At 49.2% G+C, this 22,375-nt stretch overlaps 1 protein-coding gene across 2 annotated transcripts in view; it reads left to right on the top strand.

Annotated features, from left to right (window-relative positions):
- DLGAP2 (DLG associated protein 2) overlaps positions 1-22,375 on the top strand; it is a 773,688-nt gene that overhangs the window by 229,466 nt on the left and 521,847 nt on the right. The gene's annotated exons all lie outside the window — the stretch shown is intronic.

Raw genomic sequence — 22,375 nt, 5'->3', positions numbered from 1 at the left:
TCAGCAGATGCACAGTGAAAACCCGCATTACCTCCACACCGACAGAAAAGTGTTTCGTAGGAAAGAGAGGGGACTTTGGTCTGCATATCTTGAGTGACATATGGAATTGGTTAAAGTCTTTGTACCGGATTTATTCAGTCCTTCTCTGTTAAGATTTTACTTATTTACTTATTTGTCAGACAGAGAACACAATCACGCAGAGAGGCAGGCAGAGGCGGAGAGAGAAGCAGGTTCCCTGCCGAGCAGAGAGCCCAATGTGGGGCTCGATCCCAAGACCCTGGGATCATGACCTGAGCCGAAGGCAGCGTCTTAACCGACCGAGCCACCCAGGCGTCTCTGTTCAGTCCTTCTCTATTATCAGGAACAGTGAGCTATCCACCTGCTTGGTAGGGCTAACCCTCACTGAATTCTTTAAGCTAGAAGCCCATCCTAGTGTCTCAGTAAGGTTTTCACAGTCCCCTGGCCAAAATAAATATCTACCAGTTCATTTTACTGGTTTGTTAGGCTTCAACAGTTTCCTAGAACTATTTAAATCCTAATATGGTCATAGCTGTTTAGAAAATGCATATACAAACTTACAGTTATAAAGTAAGTTTGGGGGATATAAAGCTTGGTGGTGATTGTTAATGACATTGAATCATATATTTGCAAGCGGCTGAGAGAGTCAATCTTAAAAGTTTTCATCACAAGAAAAAAATTTGTGACTGTATGTGGTGATGGACATTGATGAGGATTATTGTGACATTTTGCAGTCTGTACAGTTATCTAATCCTTATGTTGTACTCCTCAAACTAATGTTACATATCAGTTGTACCTCAGTAAGAACACGTGTGAATCGAAATAAAGAAATTCACATTTTGTCCTTAAACAGCCGTGTTTGCTTGATAACAAGACACGTGTCCCCGTGGGCACTCGCAGCTTCTCCGGCTGCGGCGTGCGGTCGGACCCTCTGCTCTCCCTTCCTCTCCACACTGACCGTGTCTCTGTGTCTGCTTTGAACGAAGAACTGCCAAGTCCCAGCCGTATGGCAACAGGACCTGTTGCAAGGAACACAGCATGATTTAAGGATGAAACTCTGCACTCTCCCTTCAGGTAGTGGTTTCTGTGGCCTAACAGATGTTGGTAGTTGCTGTGTTTTCCCTGAAATTTTAAATTATCTGGCATTACCCTTGTACCCCAGGAAGCCCTGGACCGCAGTCTGGGGTTTGCGACGCTGGGGCTTACTTCCTGTTTCTTCCCGTGATGCAGTCTGTCCGTGGTTATAAACACGTGCCCCTACGGACACTGTCTGTGTGCAGGTGAATCCACTCTGCTCTGGCCTGCGGTGGCTGGTGGTGGGGGAGAGTCAGTCTGAAGCCGCCTGCGGGCTTGCCTGGACCACACTCTGGGAGGAGAGTGCCAGCAAGCAGGGGAGGCCTGGGGTAGGGGGCAGATCTGCAGGGATGGAGGGAACAGCGTGGCGGGGGAGGTGGGGGCTCGTGCAGGTGCAGGTGCCCGTGTGGGTCACCTGGAGGGATGGGCACTCTGTGGCTGGAACGCCTGAGGGGTAGGTGTACAGCGAGGCTGTATAACTCTATGTAGAAGAGTTTCAGGGATTTTATGGTGGATAATAAACATAAAATTTACCATTTTCACCATTCTTAAGTCTACAAATCCAGGGGCATTAAGTACATTTATGGTGTTGCGTGAAGATTCCCCGCTGTCCTCTCCAGAACTTGTGCATCATTCCAAACCAGACCCTGCTCCCTGACCCTGGCCCCCATGACCACGTTCTGCCTCTGTCTCGTGCGTTTGCCCATTCTCGGAAATCATCATCAGTTCACGTAAGTGGCTGGTGCGACGTTTGACCTCTGTGGTCTCACCTGGCCGGAGCAGGTGTCAGCGCCTCCTCCTCCTTCACCTCCTCCGGGGCGGTCGGGACACTTGGTTGTTCCCCTGTCAGTGCCCGTTCCAGAGATTCCCACCTTGTGGCTTCCGTGAGCAGTGTTGTGATGTCTGTGGAGGCAGGCACTGGCCGGGCTGCTCTCAGTTCCCTGGGGACCATGCCGGGTGGGATGACCACATCCTAGGCGGACCCTGTGTCTAAGTAAGGAGCCATGAGATTGTACACAGCGGCTGCCCTGCTGCCCATCCCCGTCAGCCTTGCACAGGGCTGCCATGTGTCCGCAGCATTTCTCACTTCTTTCCTGGTTTGTCCTAAGGGGCGTGAGGGGCAGTACATGCTGACTTTGAGTTCAGTTTCCCCGAGGATGTGACCTGAGCATCTTCTCACATGCTGGGCTGTCTGGGTGTCGGCTCTGGAGACCCATCCCTTCAAGTCCTTTGCTGATTTTTGAATTGCTTTGTTTTTGTTGACTTGTAGGAGTTCTTTGTGGATTATGGAGGCTAGTCTGTTCTCAGATGTGTGATTTAAGAATATTTTCTCCCATTCCATGTGTTGTGTTTCACGAGGAGTTTGAGTTTTAACACTGAATAGAAATAGAGTTAAGTTAATATCCCAAGTTTCTTGTCTGTTTCCTGCCATATTCACCGTGGTTAGACCCCAGCATGCCTGCTCCAGAAAGCCTTCTCTAGGCCTGGCCTGTCCACTGGTGCTGCTGGGGAGTTGGCTGCCCCCTTCTCCGCTCATCCAGTCTGGTCCGACTGCTCACGCCCAGCATGGAGGGCGAGTGTGTACGGCATTTCAGAGAGGACCCCAGCTGCCCGAGTCCAGTCCCTGCCTAGATCGGGTCCATGGGGCATATGGCAGCCTAGACCATGCACCTCTGTTTCTCAGTCACAGAGTGGGCATGGGGGCACTGGGGGGCCACGGTGGCGCCTAGCTCAGGATGAGCGTGCCAAGTGCTGCTGAACCTCACACAGATGCTCAGAGCCCTGTGCGGCATGCTCTTGGCACTCAGTATCTGCTGTTTTTCCGTGTGTGTTTTATACCCATTTGGACTGGAGTAAGCGTGGATTGACTTCTCTCCTAGTTCTTGGAGCTCAGGGAAGACTGGATTGCAACTGTGCCTTTTACTGCGTGGACCTCTGTTCAGAGGGTAGTTTATAAAGGATTTTTATGAAGTGATACAGATTGTTTCATCATATGGAGAAAAATGCAGCCCCGTGAAGGAAGCCCGTAGCACTGTTGGTGGACGTGAAGGTGTGGAGGTTCAGGAACAAGAGCGCTTTGCTGTGATGTCACATTCTCTCAGGAAATACGTGCTGTGGACGGACTTGCAAATTGGAGGGTTTCTGGGTCTTAAGACCTGTCCCCTCTGTGTGCTGATGACCTGCTGGCGTTTGTGACACAAAGGACCCTGCCATGCACTCGGGTTCATCCTGGGCACCATGGACGCATGGTCAATGCTGGCATGCGGGGCTGGTGGCTGAGCATTTGCTTCTGATCTGGCTCTGCCCTAGTGCTTGGGGGACCTTTAAAGGTGGCAGGGAGGGTTTCCTTCACGGCCTGACTCTACCAGGGGCTTCACACGCGGTATGTCCTCAAGGCCCCACCTTAACACCTGGGTGTTGGTCGTCGTGGGAGCCTTCTTTCTGAGGGTGTGGGCACAGGTTCAGCTCATGCAGCTCTGGACCACGGCAAAGCCACTGGCCTGCGGCTGCCCACACACACCGTCTGTAAGAGGACCAAGAATGCTAGCAGGGACGGCGCTGAACAAGTGGCATCACTGCCCCGAGCCACCGCGGGGCACTTGGCGGAGGAGGACGGGTCAGACACCAGCCAGCATGGCCTTGTTAGGCTGTGCAGCTACAGTCACTTTGCTGCATGTTGGGTGATTGCTATGAAAAGGACCAAAGAGCAGGGTAGACCTGTGTCCCTGGGTCTTTGGTGGCGTCATGTGGGCATGACCCGAGTGGGGCTGCCTCTGCTCACACTCAGGCCACGATGCGTCAGCTCACCGTGACTGTTGCCTGTGTGTATTTATCTGAACATCGAGCTTACCCAGAACGGACGCTGAGTATCCCAGACATACTTCCCCATAAACCTCGGGAGGGAAGTGAACGCACATATCTGTAAAGCGCTTCAGAGCGTGTTTGTAATGTTGTCCCATGTCTCTGCCACGACGCTGTACTGATGCCCGTCTGGACTCCCTGGTGCTGGCAGAGCTCGGCATTACGTGGGGCTTGTTCTGACCCGCGGGAGGGGTGTTCTGGCAGTGGCTCAGGAGATGGCCTGCCTGACCGTCCAGCCCGCCCTTAGTAGCTGACCCTTAGGGACCTCTTGGTGCTGAGTGGTGGTTCTTGGCGGGGCTGATAACATGAGCATCCGAATCTGACCGGGGTCTCTGCTCAGATCCAGTGCTGTGTGGGCAAGTTACTTAATTCCTTAGAACTTTGTGTGTGTAAGAAACGGGAGCCGTAGCACAGGGTAACGACCGTCTCACAGACATTGGCTTCCCCATCAGTTCCCAGGCCTGCAGAGAGTCAGGGGTTCATGTACAGAAGATTTTGCAGAGAGAAATCATGTTTTGAATGACAAAAGACCAATCACGTTTCTACAGGACTTTTTATGATGTTTCGTAAAATGAAATCCTGATAAGCCAAGGCATAGCTGTGACCAGAGTATCCTGAGTCACAGGATTGGGTTCATTTCCCTGAAAACTGGTCCTCTGTCCAGGGAAGGTCATTGGAGATGTCTCCGTCTGCTGGCGTCAGTGCCCCTCCTCCATGTGTGGACGAGGGAGCGCATGCCTCATCCACGCACCACATAGGACAGGTCCCTGAGCTGACTCTGACCCCGTAGATGTCCTGACCTGAGCCCCAGATGCTGAGCTCCTTGACCAAACCCTGCCCTGTGTGTTCCTCTCAGGTGCTGCTCCTGGTGGGGTAAAAACCAGCCCTGGGGATAGTAGTTGGGGGTGTGGGGCCGGCAGGGACATCTGCTGGGAATGGCTGTGCCCACGGTGACGTGGACCGGATACACGGCTCCGTCCCAGGCTTCTCATGGCTGCTCTCCTTCAGACTGGCGTGAGCGCGAGCTGCTCTTCACGTTCCGAGTTTGCACAGCACGTGCGGCTTTCCTGCAGCTCTCCGCCCACTGTGCCGCAGCACTGAGGATTTCCTGCCAGAAGGACAGGTCACAGTGGAGATTCTCCCCCGAGTGTCAGGAGGTGCTGCTCACTGACTGGATCGGAAGGAGGGCAGAAGAAGGAGCCGGTGTCCCTCGGCCATCCGCGTCCTGTCGGCACTATGTGGTTGGGTTTCATCAGTGCCTCAAAGGGGGAGGTTCAAGATGTGAGCAAATACCTGGTGTCTGCTTCTTGTGCTCTGTGGGACATTTCTGGGTCTTCTCTGCTGGGCGGCTGCTGCTGGAGGTGGGCTGTGGTGCGCTGACATGCAGTCCTGGCACTTGGCTTCGATGGCCTCACATGGGGGCCCAGGCATAGGAAGGAAGGTTCCATGTGTCGGGTGTGTTTCCTGAGGGACAGGGACGTGAGGAGGTGTCGTGCCCTGCGCACCTGCAGGGTCTCCCTGGGGGAGCATGTCCGCTGCCCTCACCCTTGTGCCGTGCAGGTCAGGTATCCAGTGACCACACAAGCCAGAAGCAAGGCCTGCTGCTTGAAAACCTGCTGGACCCCCACCTTCCAGCTTCTCTTGTCGAATCCTTGGTGCGTGGTGGTTGCCCTGGAAACGCGGCCAGCAGGTAGCAAGGACCCACCCCGTTTGTCCAGATGTTTCGCTCCCTGGTCTCCCTGTAGCTCGTGGGAATCTTGCGGTCCTCCCTGAGAGGCTGCCCTCAGCTCTCCTGTTGGGGTTGAAATCAGTCCAAGTTCACAGGGGCCCCACTTCTGCTCGCAAACGCCGTTGGCCATGTTTGTGGATCTCAGTTGCACTTTAAGGTGGCTCCTCGAGGCTGCCTTCTTTCCAGTGTGATAAAGAACGGATAAGCAGGTCTCCTTAATTTTCAGGTGCTCATTCCCATGTCCCCTGTACCGTCGGCCCCGCAGCAGTGTACTTACTTAGCACACGTTACAGTCAGGAGTTGAGCAGCTGTAGCTGTGGCAAGGTTCCTCCCAAGGACTTTCGGCCCCTGACATGGCTTCTCAGATTGTGGGTTATAGTAGGTGAGCGCGCGCAGCTGTTGTATTAGGAAGAAGAGAGGCCTGCACCTGTCCGGCTCCCGCAGACTCTCTTGGACTTGTGCTCTGTAGTCTTCCAGTCTCATGTGGTGGAACTTTATTTGGAATACTTTGTTCCCTGAGTGTTCCCTTCTGCTCAGTGTCCTTCCTTTTCAGACCAGAAAGTGGCACTGGATTGCCCACAGATGGGTGACAGGGATTTTATAAATGTGTGTGTGTAATGAGAATATAGATTTTAGCTTCAGGGTCACTGTGAAACCTGAAAATAACCATGTCCACAGAAGTCTGTTGGTAAAGGGTAATGTTCACTCTTTTCTCCAAAGCTTTGGCTAACATTCAGCCTCAGATTATTAGCTGCCTAACCTTACTTCCTCACTGTTCACGCCACATGAAGGATTTGAGATGCAATTCTTCTTCTTCACTTAAAACCTTGTTGGCAGCACAATATACCATCAGCAGACTCCTCGCACATCCCTGTTTTTCCAGCCCTGACTTGACCCCTTTGTAGTATTTGACCTCCCAGTCCTTCCCGAAGCTGGTGTCCTCTGGGCTGCGTAGGTCTCCTTCCCTCCTGGATGCCACCTGCTGGCCTCCTCTTGACCTTCAGATACTGCTGAGCCTGAGCTCTGACCCTCCAGCCTGATGTGTCCCTCTGGTGTCGGGGTCATATATCTGCTTGGACCTGAGTCCTGCTCTTCTGCCATGTTCCCAGATGTGCTGAAGACTCTGCTGTCCCCACACATTCTGCAGCCAGCACGATGCCATGAGCTCTGCCTGTGAGGCTCAGGGCCGTGTTCAAACCTCCACAATCCTCAGAAGCATAACACGCAATAATTGCCCACTTCCTAGAGTGTCAGAAGGATTCCACAACTGAATAATTGCTGATATTTTAAACTGCTCCTAGTTTAAAATTTCAAAATCAGAGTTATCATATGACAAAGATTCTAAGTGCAGGTTAATCATATGAAATGTATAATCTTGTGACTGTGTCTTGGGGTTCAGAAACCTGCTCGTCACTGCAGAGTGTCTTCAGAGGAAACCCTGCATGATCCCAAGGTGCTCTTGTTATTTTAAAAAATGTGATTTTTACCAATTACGTTTTTCTAATGCTCTTAAATAACTGAATTATAATTTACATGTAATAAAGTGTAGCTGGAATTCACAGTAGGTGAGTTACTATTATTATCAGTTTTTATGACATAGTGTTAGTCACCATACAGTCCCGCATTAGTGTCTGATGCGGTGTTCTGTGAGTCACTGTTTATGTAACGCCCAGTGCTCCCTGCGGCTGTGCCCTCCTTAATGCCCATCACATGTTGACGAGTCTTGAGGAAGGTATTTACCATTTCATTAGAAAACTCCTCATGCCTCTGCGCCCTGTTTCCAGGTGAGTGTTGAATTCTGTTGGCGTAGATGTTCTGGTAGGATCTTTGGCTTGTGTGATGTGCGAGGCTCGTCTCCATCCTCGTGGTGGTGTGAGATTTACTATTTGGCGTGTCTGTTTGTGCATCACTGCTGTTAACTCTGGGGTGGCCCTGCCACGCGTGATGCCTGCGTCACGGTGTTGGCTCCTGGGGGCCCAGGGAACTGCGCACGGTCCTGAGCACCCCATCTCACATGCAGGGAGTCCCTGTTGTCTGCCTGCCTCCCCCTGGTTTATGTCTCTCCTGGTCCTCTCTGGCTCATAGTTTCTTGTCTCATCGCTAATTCCTGATATGTCATTTCTTGCTGCATTTTATTCCTTCTGGCTATGTCGTGGGGCTATACCTGACATACAGCACACGTACCATTCAGGTATGTAACGGTGATCTGATATGCATTATTGTGACATGCCTATGCAGTAAGGTCAGTTAACACATCTTCACATCTCAGAGTTCACTTTCCTGTGTGTGTGCTGAGAGCTGTACGCTCCGCTGTCTTAGGCACTTCCAGGTGGGGTAGCACCGTTGCGCTCTCCAGAGCCGCTGAGTCACGTGCCGGACTCCTCCTCCTATGCCTGAAGTCTGTGCTCTCTGACCAGCCCCTGCCCTCCTTTCCCTTCGGGAACGGAGTACCTTCTTCAGGAACATTTCTGAAACTTGCCCAGAGGCGGCAGCATACACTCCTAAGCCTCCCGGGAATATAGGTTTTAACGTGGCCGTCACCAAAGGAATAGTTCTTTACAAATGGAACTTGAGACACCAGATCAGGAAGCTAATTGGCCATTTTCCATGTTGGCTTTCTGTGCCGTAGGTGATGGGACACACAGTTCACTGTGTGACCACCTGGAGACCCAGCTCCCAACAGCAGACCACATCCGGTAGTTTTTCCCGTTATGTGGGATCTCAGAGTTGACTTAGCGTACAGCATGATGTTCAGGGTTCAGGCTAGAGCAGCACGCTGGACCCCAGTGGGGGATGCATCGGTGGTTGTAGGGCAAAGCTGACGTGTTTCTACTGGAAGTCACCACTGAACTATGGCGTCGCCAGCAATTATACTGGAGACTCGGGGAGTCGGCAGAAATTACTTTAGCTAAACCTCCCTGTTGTAATTTTTAATAAAAGTGTGTCTTGGGAAGTTTTCTAAAAAACTGAGTTCTTTAAGGATGTGGTCCAGTGGAACTTGCCTAATTCTGACGCCTGTGGCACTTGCTAGTCCTAAGCAGGTGTGCGTGAATTTTGGACAGATGTACCATTGTCTCGTTAGCTGCATTTACATGCTGGGCTGAACCTCTGTCTCTGGGGGAGCAAGCACCATTGGCATTCGGGGAGGGCTGGGGCACTGGGGAGCCAGGACAGTCATCACGCAGATGCGACACTGTGTGCTGAAGCAAGTCTGAATGTGTATTCAAGGGACAGGTAAAGGCAGACCAAAAAAAGCCATCCTATTTCACTTTATAGACTATCAGGTTTTCTACATTCGAGTGCATTTTGCTTTAGTCACTTAGGAAATAGAATGTCTAAAGCAAATCAGATGATAGGATAGTTGGTCTCATGTGGCTTGTGTCTTTTGTTTATACCTGAGGTGGACACCTGTTAACTTACCTGTTACAGTGCCGAGGGCAGTTCTAATGCTGCTTTTGTTCAATGCCATCATAGCTGCATCCATGAACATGTCTGTAAATAATTGGATAATTCAAGAGGATTATACACACTTAAAATAAAGTGTTTTTATTGTCTTAGACACACTTGTATCTGGTAGAAAACCAGAATTAACCATGGAAGACAACTGTTTGGGGGGAGTTGGGCTGAATCGAGGAGTGGATTGCACTGAAGTGTTGAAATGTTGGTATTTCTGTGACACATTAGGATTTTTTTTTAAAAGATTTTATTATTTATTTGACAGAGAGAGATCACAAGTAGGCAGAGAGGCAGGCAGAGAGAGAGGAGGAAGCAGGCTCCCCGATGAGCAGAGAGCCCGATGCGGGACTCGATCCCAGGACCCTGAGATCATGACCTGAGCCGAAGGCAGCGGCTTAACCCACTGAGCCACCCAGGTGCCCCAGGATTTTTTTTTTTTTTTTTTAAATTTAAGAAGTTAAGACCTATCTCCAATTGTTTGAAGCATTTCTTGCTGAGTATCAAATCTTAGTAACTTTGTAACTAAGTACTTTGACCTCTTAAAAGATGTTTAATGATGATTTATACATCCCACATGGAAACCCAAGTCATTAGAGTTTAGTGGTTCATCTTTTCTGATTTGCATTGGGGATTTTAGTATTTCTACTTTATATATACGTAATTTTTTCCAAGAGATTTCATAACAGAAATGCCGGCCATGCACCGCTTGAATTATAGAAGGAATCCCCGGGTGCTCCCCAAAGGAAATGGCTTATACCTATTTCTTTTGAACATCTAGATGGCAGATATGGCAGAAACCAATACTGTGATTCAGGATTAGCTATTTACCAACAGTACCTGTTTCAGAAAAGTACTAAAATAACTTGAAGCACTTTTATGAAAAGTCTGAGTGATTTGTTATAAACGAGGCTCATGGTTTGATGATGAGGTGATGGGAATTTTCAAGACCTTTATTTTTCAGGGTGGTAACAGTCGAATAGAAATACCTTGAAAAATGACAGACAATTGTGAGTCAAAGCTGTTACTTCCTCTGGGGCCCCGGGGACAACAGAGACGGTGGCAGGATGCAATTTGCTTTCTCCTACTGTCATTCAGCACTGACAGTCTCCCCTCCTCTGCCTTGCTCTTGGGAAATGAGCCACATACACACCTGTTGGTGGGAGCTCCCTGGCCTGTGCCTTGTGAACCACTGCATCCTGCTGCTTTGCCCCTGGTTGGCCAGGGTCTCCCCAGAGTGCCCCGCCGCTTCGGGGGATCAATCCTGCTGTTTTGTGAACACAGGGCTCTTCTTGGCTGCGCCAGTGTCACCATGGGAACAGAAAGGCAGCAGACTCTGGCTGAGATTTGGAGTCCTGTCTCCTCAGTGTGTGTCCTTGAACAGCAGCACGTGAAGACTGGACTTCCGGGTGCGCTGGCTTTGGCGCTGCAGGGATGCTTCGTAGAATTGGTGTGTTGGGAAGGACGCTTCACATCGTCATTGGCTGCATCCACATCCATGAAGTGCCTTCTGTGAGCACAGCTGCCTGCTTTCAGAACGATGGAAAGATAAGCTTTTTATAACTGCTAAGCAGAGACGGATTTTCACAGAAGGTGGTGTGCATTTGGTAGTGTTCCATAACCTGATCTCCACAAGCTGATCGTACCCACAGGGGAGCAGCATTCACTGTGATGCCGGGTCTTCCACCAGCTGACTGTCAGCATACTTTACAGTGAGATGAAGAAAATCGGAAGTGCAGGTCAAATACATTTATCAGGTGTCTAGACAGCACTGTGTCTGGTTTTCTTTGAAATGCGCATCCCGGAACTTAGATGATAAAGTCATAGGCTTAACGCTGTTGGTGGGAATGCAAGCTGGTGCAGCCACTCTGGAAGACAATGTGGAAGTTCCTCAAAAAGTTGAAATTAGAGCTACCCTGTGACCCAGTAATTACACTACTGAGTATTTACCCCAAAGACACAGATGTAGTGAACAGAAGGGGCACCTGCATCCCAATGTTCATAGCAGCGATGTCCACAATAGCCAAACTGTGGAAGGAGCTGAGATACCTGCCCTTTACCAGACGAATGGATGAAGAAGATGTAGTCCATATACAGAATGGAGTATGACTCCGCCGTCAGAAAGGACGAACACCCATCATTTGCATCGACATGGACGGGACTGGAGAGGATTATGCTGAGCAAAATAAGTCAAGCAGAGAAAGACAATTATCTTATGGTTTCACTCATATGTGAAATTTAAGGGAAAATGCAGAGGACCATAGGGGAAGGGAGAGAAAACTGGGAAGAAATCAGAGAGGGAGACGAACCATGAGAGGCTGTGGAGTCTGGGAAACAAACTGAGGGTTTTAGAGGGCAGGGAGTGGGGGTTGGGGGAGCCGTGGTGGTGGGTATTAAGGAGGGCTGGCTTGCCCGGAGCACTGGGTGCTATACACAATGAATTATGGAACACGACATCAAAAACTGATGATGTACTATCTGGTGACTAACATGACATAGTAAAATAAAAAAGATTGATCATGATTAGCTAAATGCTAAATAAGTAAATAAAGTAAAATAAAATAAAGTCATACCAATTTACATCATTAGTTACTTCTCTCTGGGACCCTTCACAGACCCAGAACCTATGCAGAGAGAGTAACATTTGATGAGAGCAGGAGTTCATGTTCAAAGGTGTTACATGCCATGTTCTTCAGCTGCGGGGAATGATTAGGTGGCAGGCAATACACATGCGAGGGACCATTCTCTCCATTGCCTGATAGTCATCTGAGCAAAAGGGAGAATCAGGATCGTCTGAGCCTGATCTGTAAAAATGTGTCTTGACTGCTGTTGCTGCTGATGCTGCTTCTGCTGTTTCTGAGGGAGGTGCACTTAGAGGCATCATGTTATAGGAGCTGTATTTTTCAGACTGAAGGATCATTTGTCATCAATTCACATGGAAAGTGAACTCAGATATGGAAATTAGTTTATGAAAATGACAAGGCAATCCTGGAATATCTGGATATTTTTCCTTTTCCTAAAACTTTAGTTTATCTTGTTTAAAAAAAGGCAAAGTGATACAGGTTATGAGACATCCAACCACTGTGGAGAAGATGTTCCTCAGAACTCCTACCACTCCGGAATAACCATCACTAAACTCCAAATCCAAATTGTGCAGACTTCAGAAATACTTTGAGTAAATGGGATGTGTTCTTTATAGTCTATTTTTTAAAAATATAAAATTATAACTATTCAGTCTTAATAGAAGCAGTAAGCTGAGATAAAGCTGAAGTCACGGTTGTTCTTGACATAAATGTCTCTTCATCCCAATGAAATTAATCTCCTAAAAGCCCTTCTAAGTATTAAAAAAAAGAATAAAGAAAAAAACTGAAACAATACAGGGAAGCTTAGAAAAAATTAGAGTAGTGTTCTTATATTCTTTCCTCTACCATGAAAAGTGGACTGTGTGTGTGCACATGCACCCCCATCTGAGTTGTAGACCATGTGTGTGCATGCACATGTGTGTGAAATGTGGCCCCTGTGTGTACATGCACATGTGAGTGTGAGAAGTGGACCGTATGCATGCATGTGCAAATGGGTATGTGAGAAGGGGACTGTGCACATGCACGTATTCCCCATGGATGAGACGTGGATGTGCACTTGCACACACATGTATGAGATACGGACTGTGTATGCACCTGTCCCCGTGCATGAGATTTATCCCTCCATGAGACCATGTGTGTGCCCTTACCCCCCATGTGTGAGAAGTGGGCCATGTGCCTACACATGCATACGTGCGAGACATGGACTGTGTGTGAATGCACATGCATGTGAGAGGCATGGACCATATGTGCACGTGCACATGTGTGAGACAGACTGTGTGAATGTGCACTCATGTGACAGACATGGCCCATGTGTGTGCAGACCCATGTGTGAGAAGTGGACCATGTGCATGCATGTGCACACGTGTGTGGGAAGTGGGCCCTGTGCATGAACATGTGCCTGCATGTGAGAAGTGGACCATGTGCACACGAGCATGTATGTGTGTCTCACGGCTGAGGTCTGTAGTATCTACCCCATGAAACCAGCCCCTGTGAGACTTCATCCTTCAGCGTGGGTCCCCTGCTGGCTGCCACCCCTTTTACTGTGGCCTTACCGTCTTGCCTCATGTGTTTTGATCTCTCAGTCAGTTGATTTTATTATGAAGGGGTTCTTTTTCACATGGGCCATGGGTCTTTGTGGTTTTCTCCCCAGCTGAGAACGCCTGTGGTTTGCTCTTCTTTTCAAAGGAAAACTGGGCTGATAGTATGTTCCTGGGACACACACTTCCTCCTCTTGAGAGCTCATCCCACGCTCACCTTTCCATGGCCTGATTCTGTGATGTGGACTTCCCTGGCCATGGAGGTCCACAGGTGTCATGTTTTGTGCATTGTGCGTGTGCAAATGGGGCCACGGACAGCCTCGTTTCTGTTTTGAGGGTCATGTGGCTGCTGTGGCATCCCTGGAGCCCATTTACCTCGAGCACTGCTGGAGTTAGACGTGGCTTTCCGGCTGATCACGTATGCATGGGAGATACCATTTAAACATGTTTACTTGGGTCTCAGTTACACAGTCAGGGTGTTTCTCAGCATCAGTGTTTGCCTGGCGTAAACATCAGTAGGTGTACTGTACAGGTACACTGTTTGGTACAGGTGTATGAGCAAACACGGAGCTGCTCCTGCCATGGTTCTTAGTCCTTGCTTCTTGTCTGCGGCGCCTCGTCTGTTCTCTCCACGCTTATTCCGTCTCCTGTTCTGTTTTCACGCAAGGATGTCTGCCACGTCCTCTCCCAGCTGTGACACTTCCCCTGGTCATGGATGATTTCCATCTTATTTGTTATCGTTTCTCTGGCTCTTCTGATCTCATTTCCTCCTTTTGATGTCACCGTGCTTCTCTTGAATCTTCTGTGTCGAGAACATGGCTTCAGCATGTATCTCTTCTGATGCTTGTTTGTCCCGACTGACTCCTGGGTCCCGGGATGCTGCTCCTCCAAGTCCCAACTTCGTTATTTACCTCTCTGATTCTTCTTGGAGAAAGCAATTGATTTTACTATTCACTTCTCATTTTATGATGATCAGAAGAGGATAATGCTGGATGCAGCTTCTCTCCTCCGTCTGTATCCGGAAGACTCATACTTGACACTGTGCCAACCGGAAGCCTGCTGAGCGATTTTTGAACAAAAAACATAATTTCATGTTATTTCCATGGGTTTCTTTTTCATGTTTATAATTTTTAGCCCAATCTTTGGCAACAAAATATTTAAATAATAATTATAGTTTTTCAAATATTTCATCTGTAAAAATGCTTTTATGACACACCATTATTTATCAGAGTTCTTTTGTTTATGAGGTGCTCTGACATAATATAAAGTATCTTGAAATCTCTGAGTTCTAGAGACAAAAAAGGAAAAAAGCTGAACTTGTCTTAAAGGTAGAACAAGCAGTATGTTAGAATGGATGTAAGCATTGCTGTGCCGTTTCAGCTTTCAGAACAATGTAGAGGCTCTGAGAGTGACTATGGTCACAAGCTTGGCAGGAAGCAAGCCAACCGTTTCCTTCTGTACCCTCTAGAGGATACACAAGTGTAACTCTCCCCCAGAATTTCTGTGAGTGTTTCAAGACCGAGAAGCAAGGAAGAAATCTGTGATTGAAAACCTCGCAGAAGCAGATCTGAAGGCTAGGTGGTGACTGCTGATGCCCTCAGGTTCAACAGCAGGCTTGGCCAGGAAAGCAGTCAGTGTAAGAACGTGTTTGAGCTTGAAGCAGGACAGGAAGAACCCAGTAAATTGACTCCTCTCTGAAAGGTGCTCATTTCCCTGGGTGATCAACAATATCCGTAACCTTCATTCTGGGGACTGCGCTGAGCCTTCATGAGATTTCCTCGGCTTCCAGGCACCTGTCTCTGCTCCCGCCATCACCCCACTTTACACATGAGGCCGAGCACAGTTAATGAGGCATGAGGACAGGGTTTGTTCCTTGGTGGTCAGAACCAGAGCTCTTTGTTGCCACACTTAAAGAAGAGTGCTACACAAATACGATGTTTCTACTTGACTTTCAAAGAGCATTCTCAGTACTTCTTTATGGTCTCATGACCTCATGCTATAATTAAGGGGAACGAGGTCTCAGTGAGACAGTCACAGTGAGCATGTTTAACTAAACCCATGCTGAGAAAACTGTCTGTAAGAAATGAATGGTTTGCATTAAAAAGAGCCAAGCTTTAAAAGAAGACCGGATTTTCGTAGGGCACAATATTCAACAGCTCCTTAGGAACAGTACTGGAAGGTAGGAGGTCAGTAACGGGGTTTGTCTGCTTTCCCTTTCTGGACATGGCAGGGGGGTGGTCAGCAGTGTCAGCTTGGGGAGGGTCAGGCGCCCTGTGCAGGAGGGGCGTGGATGCCTCAAGGGTGGGGGAAACCTGTGTACCCTGTGTGGGGGTCTGGGTGCCCCACAGTTGGGGGCCCAAAGTTCCCAGGGTAGAGGGATATGTGCCCCAGGAGGGGGACCTGGGCACCCCTCAATAGGGGGGAATGTGTGTCCTGTGGGAGAGGACCATGTATCCTGGAGGGGCTGTGTCCCGTGGGGGGCTGTGATGTGGGGTTTAAAGCTTGAGTCCAGTTGTACCTGGTAATGTCCCCTGATTCCCAAGTCCATTACCTTTTTTAAAGGGACCTAAAAAGGGGACAATCCAAAGTAAAATGAGGGGTCATGCATGATACAGGGAGATGCCGAGAGGCTGAGAGGAAGGAACAGCCTCAGGGAGCTGTGGGTTTGCTGTGGCTCTTGCCGGGGACCCACTGCACGCACACACCCACGTCTGTGTCGCCAGGGCTGGTATCTAGAGCTAGCGTGCCGGTAGGTGGCATATGTCCTGTGCTCTCACGTACACTTTTATAGTACCCTGCAGCCCAGTGTGGGCTCAACGTGGCCTTACACTCTAGAGGCACGTGCTGGCCAGGAATGTGGCCATGCAGGTGGGCAGACCCAGGCCTGAGCTGGTGTTCATCCCACGGGGTGGGGGTGTCTGCATACTCCCTAGAGGTCCTGCCTCCTTCCCAAGGGGGCTCTCCCCTGCCAGGCTGGGGTGGGAGGCTCTCGGGGTCTTGCTCACCTCACACGCGATCACGGCTGTGCGAGCACATGGTAGCTGTGTATGTGTGGGAGCCATGTGCCTGACACATGCCCTCATTATCTGCTCCTACTGTGTCCCTGCTGTGACCTCCCCTTCGGGTGGCTTTTGTGGCTGCTTGGTTTGGGTAGGTGCCTGGAGAAAAGTGCAGAAGCTTCATCACCCATGCTATCGAGGAGGCTCAGGCTTGGGTCCTGTATTAGATGTCATCGTGGGCAGGCTGCAGGCAGGGCAACTCTGACATGTCTGCAGGTGGCTGAGGGAGAAGTGGGCTTGGTGGGGCGGTTCCCGGCCCTGGTGTATGACAGAGTGCTCCCTGAAACTTTGTGGGGATGGGGTGGCCCAAATGCTCACTCGTGAGGCCTGCCGCCTGTCCTCACCCAGGTCCATTGGCTTTGGCCCCTTGGCTCGTCCAGGGAGCATGGCGTGGGTTCACCAGCACGGCGGCTGGGCTCCAGATGGGGTCCACTGACTGAAGGAGGACACAGTGCCGTCTCGGGGACGGTGTTCAGACACGGAAGCTTTTCTCAGTTGTATTTTTGTCATTTTTTAATGGAAATTATCTTTTTACTTAGTGCCTCCCCCTCCGGATTATAATATTTTTAATACCAGAAATATATTTTAAATCTCTTAAACTCATGTTTTATCCCCCAGGTGGTGCCTGGCATGAGGCCAACGCCCAATGCATGTGAGAATGGAACTGACATTTAAGTTGTTTTTCATTTTTTGGCTTCTATGATATTAAAACCATCATTTCTAACCTGCCTGTGCTAATGAAAGTTTCCTTAGTGTTGTCCCTAGAAGTGGAAATATGGGCTGAAAGTGTCTGCATGTTTGTATCTCTTGCTGCATATTTCCAAACGTTGTTCCCCTTGGGGAGGCACGGATCTATGTCGACACCAGCAAATGTGAGCGAGCCCTGCACGGCAGCTTCCCTGTGTCTGACCGTTTTACTGTGTCTCCTGTCTTCCAAAACTGGGTAGGCTAAAAGCAGCGCCTCGTTACTCCTTTGAGTTGGGTTTCGAGATTGTTGCTGCATGCAGCACCACACAGTAGGTGGGCTCTGGGTTTCCAAGCACCGTGTGGTTCTGGTACGGACTTAGCATGTGCTGTGTGCTCTGGGACTAGCTGAGGTCGGACTGGAAGGCATTGCAGTGACACTCTGGAATGTGGACACACGCGCTCGGCCTTTTTTGCCTCATGACACCTATGAGTCTGAGGTGACGCACGTGAAGGAATCGGAGTCTGTCCACAGCCGTCCTGCCAACCCTCTGGGCCTGTCGTGCATTGGAACTAACTATCCACCCAGGTTGACCGTCGGATGGATTTATGACCATGCTCCGACAAATGCAGAAGCTTTCTTTGGTGCCAGGGCAACAGCACACCAGTAACTGGACCCTATTCCGCACCATTCTCCGCCCTAGTTTGTAATATCCACTTGGCACCATATGAATTGTCCATTTCAAAATGCCGTCCTCTGTTTCACATCCTCCAGCTGTGTGACAACACAAGTATCAAAGTCTGCCGGCACCGTGGAGTAACACCGTAGGGAGTGGCTCCGCACCTTGACTGCAGGGCTGGTTACAGAAACACACACACAAAATCAGGGCGGTACCACCGTACACACAGTGTGCCTGTGCCAGTCTCCTGGGTGTGGGGACTAAGGCGTCCACACGGGGAGGTGTACACAGGGCCGCTCTCCACTCCTCTGCATCTGTCTTCCTCTGCATTCTGTCTTAATGGGCATCTGTAATAATTTCAAAATAAGTTGAAAAACATCTTATTGGCCATCTGTGAAGGGTTCACAGCACATTGGATGAGCATTGCTGACATTGTGTGCTGGAAGGAAGGCCTTGTGCTGATTCCCTAACAGAGTGTTTGCTTGCGCTACCTGGGGACAATTGTTGACCTTCATTTTGTTGACGTGAAGTTTCTGTGACTCCCACTGAGAAAGGTGTATCTTCAAAGAAGGCCAGGAAAATCAGCCTCCTCCTTCCTAAGGATGCCTGCCTCGTCGCCTGAGCAGGGCACACATCCTAACATTTACATGGTGCCTCTGCCCCAGGAATTCCAGACCCCACAGCTTCATGGATCTGTCTGGTCATATTCTCACCCCTTGTGGAGTTTAGTCCCCAAATGGTGTTTCCTGAGACAGTGCTCCAGATGTCCTGCGACCGGCAGGATTAGAGCTCGGGTTAGAGAGGAGGTCAGGGGACAGCAGGCCAACAGTGCCAACCAGGGATCAGCGCTACTCGAGAGAACGGTGCACTACACCATGTGTGTGGCCCAGGATCAGGTGACCCCAAGTGTGCATGGCTCTTACTTCCTATGTCCCGTGCCAGGCAGTTTCTAGAGGGGCCTTCCGGGGAGGACACCCCATTGGCTGCCTTGAGTACCTCCTCCTGCTCAATGCCTTGTGCCGCAAGGTAGCAATGCCTTTTATTTTTTTTTACAGACATTTTTTTTTTTTTTTTTTGGTTGAGATAGTTGACACATGATACTGTGTTTCTGGTGTGCAACATAGTGATTCCACAGGTTTGCGCTACGTTGTCTCTTAATACTGATAGCTCCTGATGCATCTTACTAGACATCTTGGTCATGGACAGAGTTGGGAGACTTCTTCACACGCCAGCAGGAACAACATCTGCATGGTTCCCCTTGTCTTGGTCAGTGTGGCTACATCACATTGTGGGGTTCCCTTTAAAGATGAAGGTGCTTGTGGGGGTCTTTCTTGTGGGTGCTTTGGGGTGGGGGGAAAAACCTGTGGGCAGGCTGGTTCGCTGGCTCCAGCATCCTGTGTGGATGTCAGCAGTAGGAATGCCCAGCACCCTTATGAAGAACCCCACATAGGAAGGCGGCTGATTTGGGCATGTCATGAAATGTATTTTGTGTCTTAAATGAATTTGTGATTTATAGGAACAGGGTTTTGGTTTATTTTGAGCTCTGAATTAAGAGAATTTGTGTTTCTCAGATTTTTTTAGCAAAGGCATTTTAAAAGAGAAAATGTGTTGTAATGGGGTACACATTTTCTGGTGCTTGGTTTTTTTTTTTTTTTTTTTTTTTTTAAAGATTTTATTTATTTATTTGACAGAGAGATCACAAGTAGGCAGAGAGAGGCAGGCAGAGAGAGAGAGAGGAGGAAGCAGGCTCCCTGCCGAGCAGAGAGCCCGATGCGGGACTCGATCCTGGGACACGAGATTATGATCTGAGCTGAAGGCAGCGGCTTAACCCACTGAGCCACCCAGGTGCCCCTGGTGCTTGGTTTTTGAAGAAGCCTTGTCTCTCTGGTAATCAGGTGCCCCATATATGGGAGCTGATGTGTTCCCTGCAGTCTGATGGGTTAGGGAAGCTGTGAGCACATGCTTTCACATAATTAGTTGAAAGCAACATGTATTCTCCAGGCTAGAATAAACTTAAGTATTATCTATTTTTCATCCAAATTGGTTAAGCGAAGCCAGATTCGGATCTATCTCGTCATCAGACTTTTTACTTCTGAAATTAGGAGGTGTTTTTAAAATCGAGGGTCAAGATTTGATCAAGATGTAAATTCCAGTTACCATTTAGAACTATTGCAAAAATTTAAGAAGGTTATTTGCAAAATGGATTGCCATTAGTTTCTATGAGGATGATGAACTATTTTAGCTTTTTTTTGCACATTTATATTTCAACTTGTATGTATTAGTGTGAATACATTAATACATACAAGAGATATTGAAGACTTTTACTAATTATATTGTGTGATTTTAACATAATTATGATTGTATTATAGTAATTTGTAACAACTTTTAATAAGAATTATATTCTTGAAAAGGGAACAGTGAATATTTGTATGTAAAATCATATTTTCTTATTGATTCATTGTAATTTAGATGGCTCGCTGTTCCCACGTGACACGAAGCATAACACATAAAAACATAACTTGAAATCCTAGCAAATACTTAATGCAGTGTGCCTTTGTTAGTGGGAGCAGTTCCCCTTTCCTCTCTGGTTGTACATCTTGAGTAAGTGAACACTCAGCGACGTTTTGAGAAGTTATGAGCGACCGCACAGGCCTCACAACCATCACAACCCCGTCAGATGCCAGCGAGGAGCAGGGGAGGGCAGGGAGCCGAGGGCCCCAGGGCACGAAGCAGGATGGCTGCTCACATTCCGTCCCTCGACCCCCCCAGAGGCCCTCAGGGGGATGTGGCTGTAATCTCACCTCTTTTATTTCTGTGGGGTATTAGGGGGTACACGTTGTTGGCATGGGAGGCCCTGCTGCAGCTGCGGACGCGCAAAGGCGAGCATCACATCCTCCTCTTCATTTCTGCCCGGCGGCTGTCCTCACTGTAATGCATGCTGCTCCCGCAAGGGGCCTACGCCCCCAGGTTCCCTGCCTGCCCGGCCCTCTTGTCCCCTACGCTCACTCCTCCTGCCTTCATGAAATAGATTCACCTTCAGTTAACTAAGGCCCAATCTACGTGGGTATCAAGAATACACCCGGTTTCTGTTTTATCATCATGTGAGCTCCCTGGGTGATGAGCAGGACTGGCTGTTTCTGTAATGGCTCACTTGACCCGAGGAGCGCCGAGTAGACGTTCTGAAGAAGGATTTAACTGTCAAAAATGTGACCGTCATCCGGAGTTAATACCTGAAGCAGACCTGGACGGAAGCGCTGCGGTGTTTCGTAAGGGTGAATGGTGAGGGGGATATCGAAATTGGAGGGAGGGCATGAGCCGTCTGCGCCGGGTGTTCCCCCAGCTGGAGTCCGTCGCACAGGAAGTGGATAGAGTGGGACAGTCACAGTCCGTGTCCGCGGCAAGCAGTCATGACCCCGATTTAACTCAGGAGTTCGTTTTCTTCTCCTGGGAATTCGCGCTGTAAAGAGCCCGAGCTCCCTGCTCCCCATTCATTCTAGCCAGCCCCGCGTGCAAAATAGGCCACGTCTCCTGTGTCTTGAGGCGTGTGGTCCTTGCTTACAGAACCCCGGCACTTGCAAGGGAAAGTGAGACTCATTTTAGAGATTGTTCTCTAAACTAGAGAATAATCAAGAGCAAAGGCCCATCTCTCTTCTCAGGAGCTTTACAGGAGACTGTGCTAGACGTGGTTTGTCACTAACAAGCACTTAGGATGCTTGCGTTTCTGCACACTTGGGATCACGCAACTGAAGGATAAACGTGGAATCTGTCTTTAAAAGCAAGTTTCCAGGTACTGCTTTAAATTAAAAAAGGAGTGTTGTGGCTTCACTGCAGTTCTTCTTGTGGTTCGTATCCATGAGCTGAAGAATTATATTCAACAGACTATTAAGAATATCTTTTATTTGGTTAAGCACCAGCTATTTGGGTATAAACACCCGTGTACGCGTGCACGTCCACACAGGTAGCCGACAGCTCCTGTTCTGGTAAAGATGTTCAGTGGAGCTTCGTGAGATATTTATAGAAATTGTGAGTGGGAGGGATTATCTAGGAGGCAACCACCGCAGGGGTTTGATTTGCAGGACCTCAGAAAAATACCTCCCCGATTCCCTACCTTACTCGCTGCCTTTCTCCCTGCAGAATGAGCTCCTGATGGTCTCGAGGACTTTCTGTTCTAATAGCCCCCAGTGACACTTGACTAAAACCTCAGAAATCCCAACTGGGAAGCCCTTGGGTGCGATTTCCCTCGGGGTGTAAATACAGGCGGGACAGCAAGCTCAGACAGGTGGCCCTGGGGGTTGGAGTCACTGACGAGGAGCTGGGAGCTGGTGACACACGGTTTCGCATACAGGTTTGTGTGAATTTTGTCAAGGGGGTTTCTCTTGTTCTTTAGCTCGTCATGTGTAGATGGACGTGGGAACACATTCTAAATTCGAGAGTGGGGGCGCCTGGGGACTCCGTTAAGCAACTGCCTTCGGCTTGGGTTGTGATCCCGGGGTCCTGGGATCAAGTTCGGCATCGGCCTCTCTGCTCAGTGGGGAGTCTGCTTCTCCCTCTGACCCTCCCCTTCTGTGCTTTCTCTCTCTCTCTCTCTCTCTCTCTCAAATAAATAAAATCTTTTAAAATAAATTCGAGAGTGGTTCCAGGAGTGGCTCAGAGCAGGGAGTACGGCTTCAGAGGAGACAAGGGCCTTGGGGCCGCT

This window comes from Mustela lutreola, chromosome 18 (assembly GCF_030435805.1).
Source record: "Mustela lutreola isolate mMusLut2 chromosome 18, mMusLut2.pri, whole genome shotgun sequence".
Taxonomy (NCBI): Eukaryota; Metazoa; Chordata; class Mammalia; order Carnivora; family Mustelidae; genus Mustela; species Mustela lutreola.
Note: the sequence above shows the minus strand (reverse complement) of the source record. Positions and strands in the feature narration are given on the sequence as shown.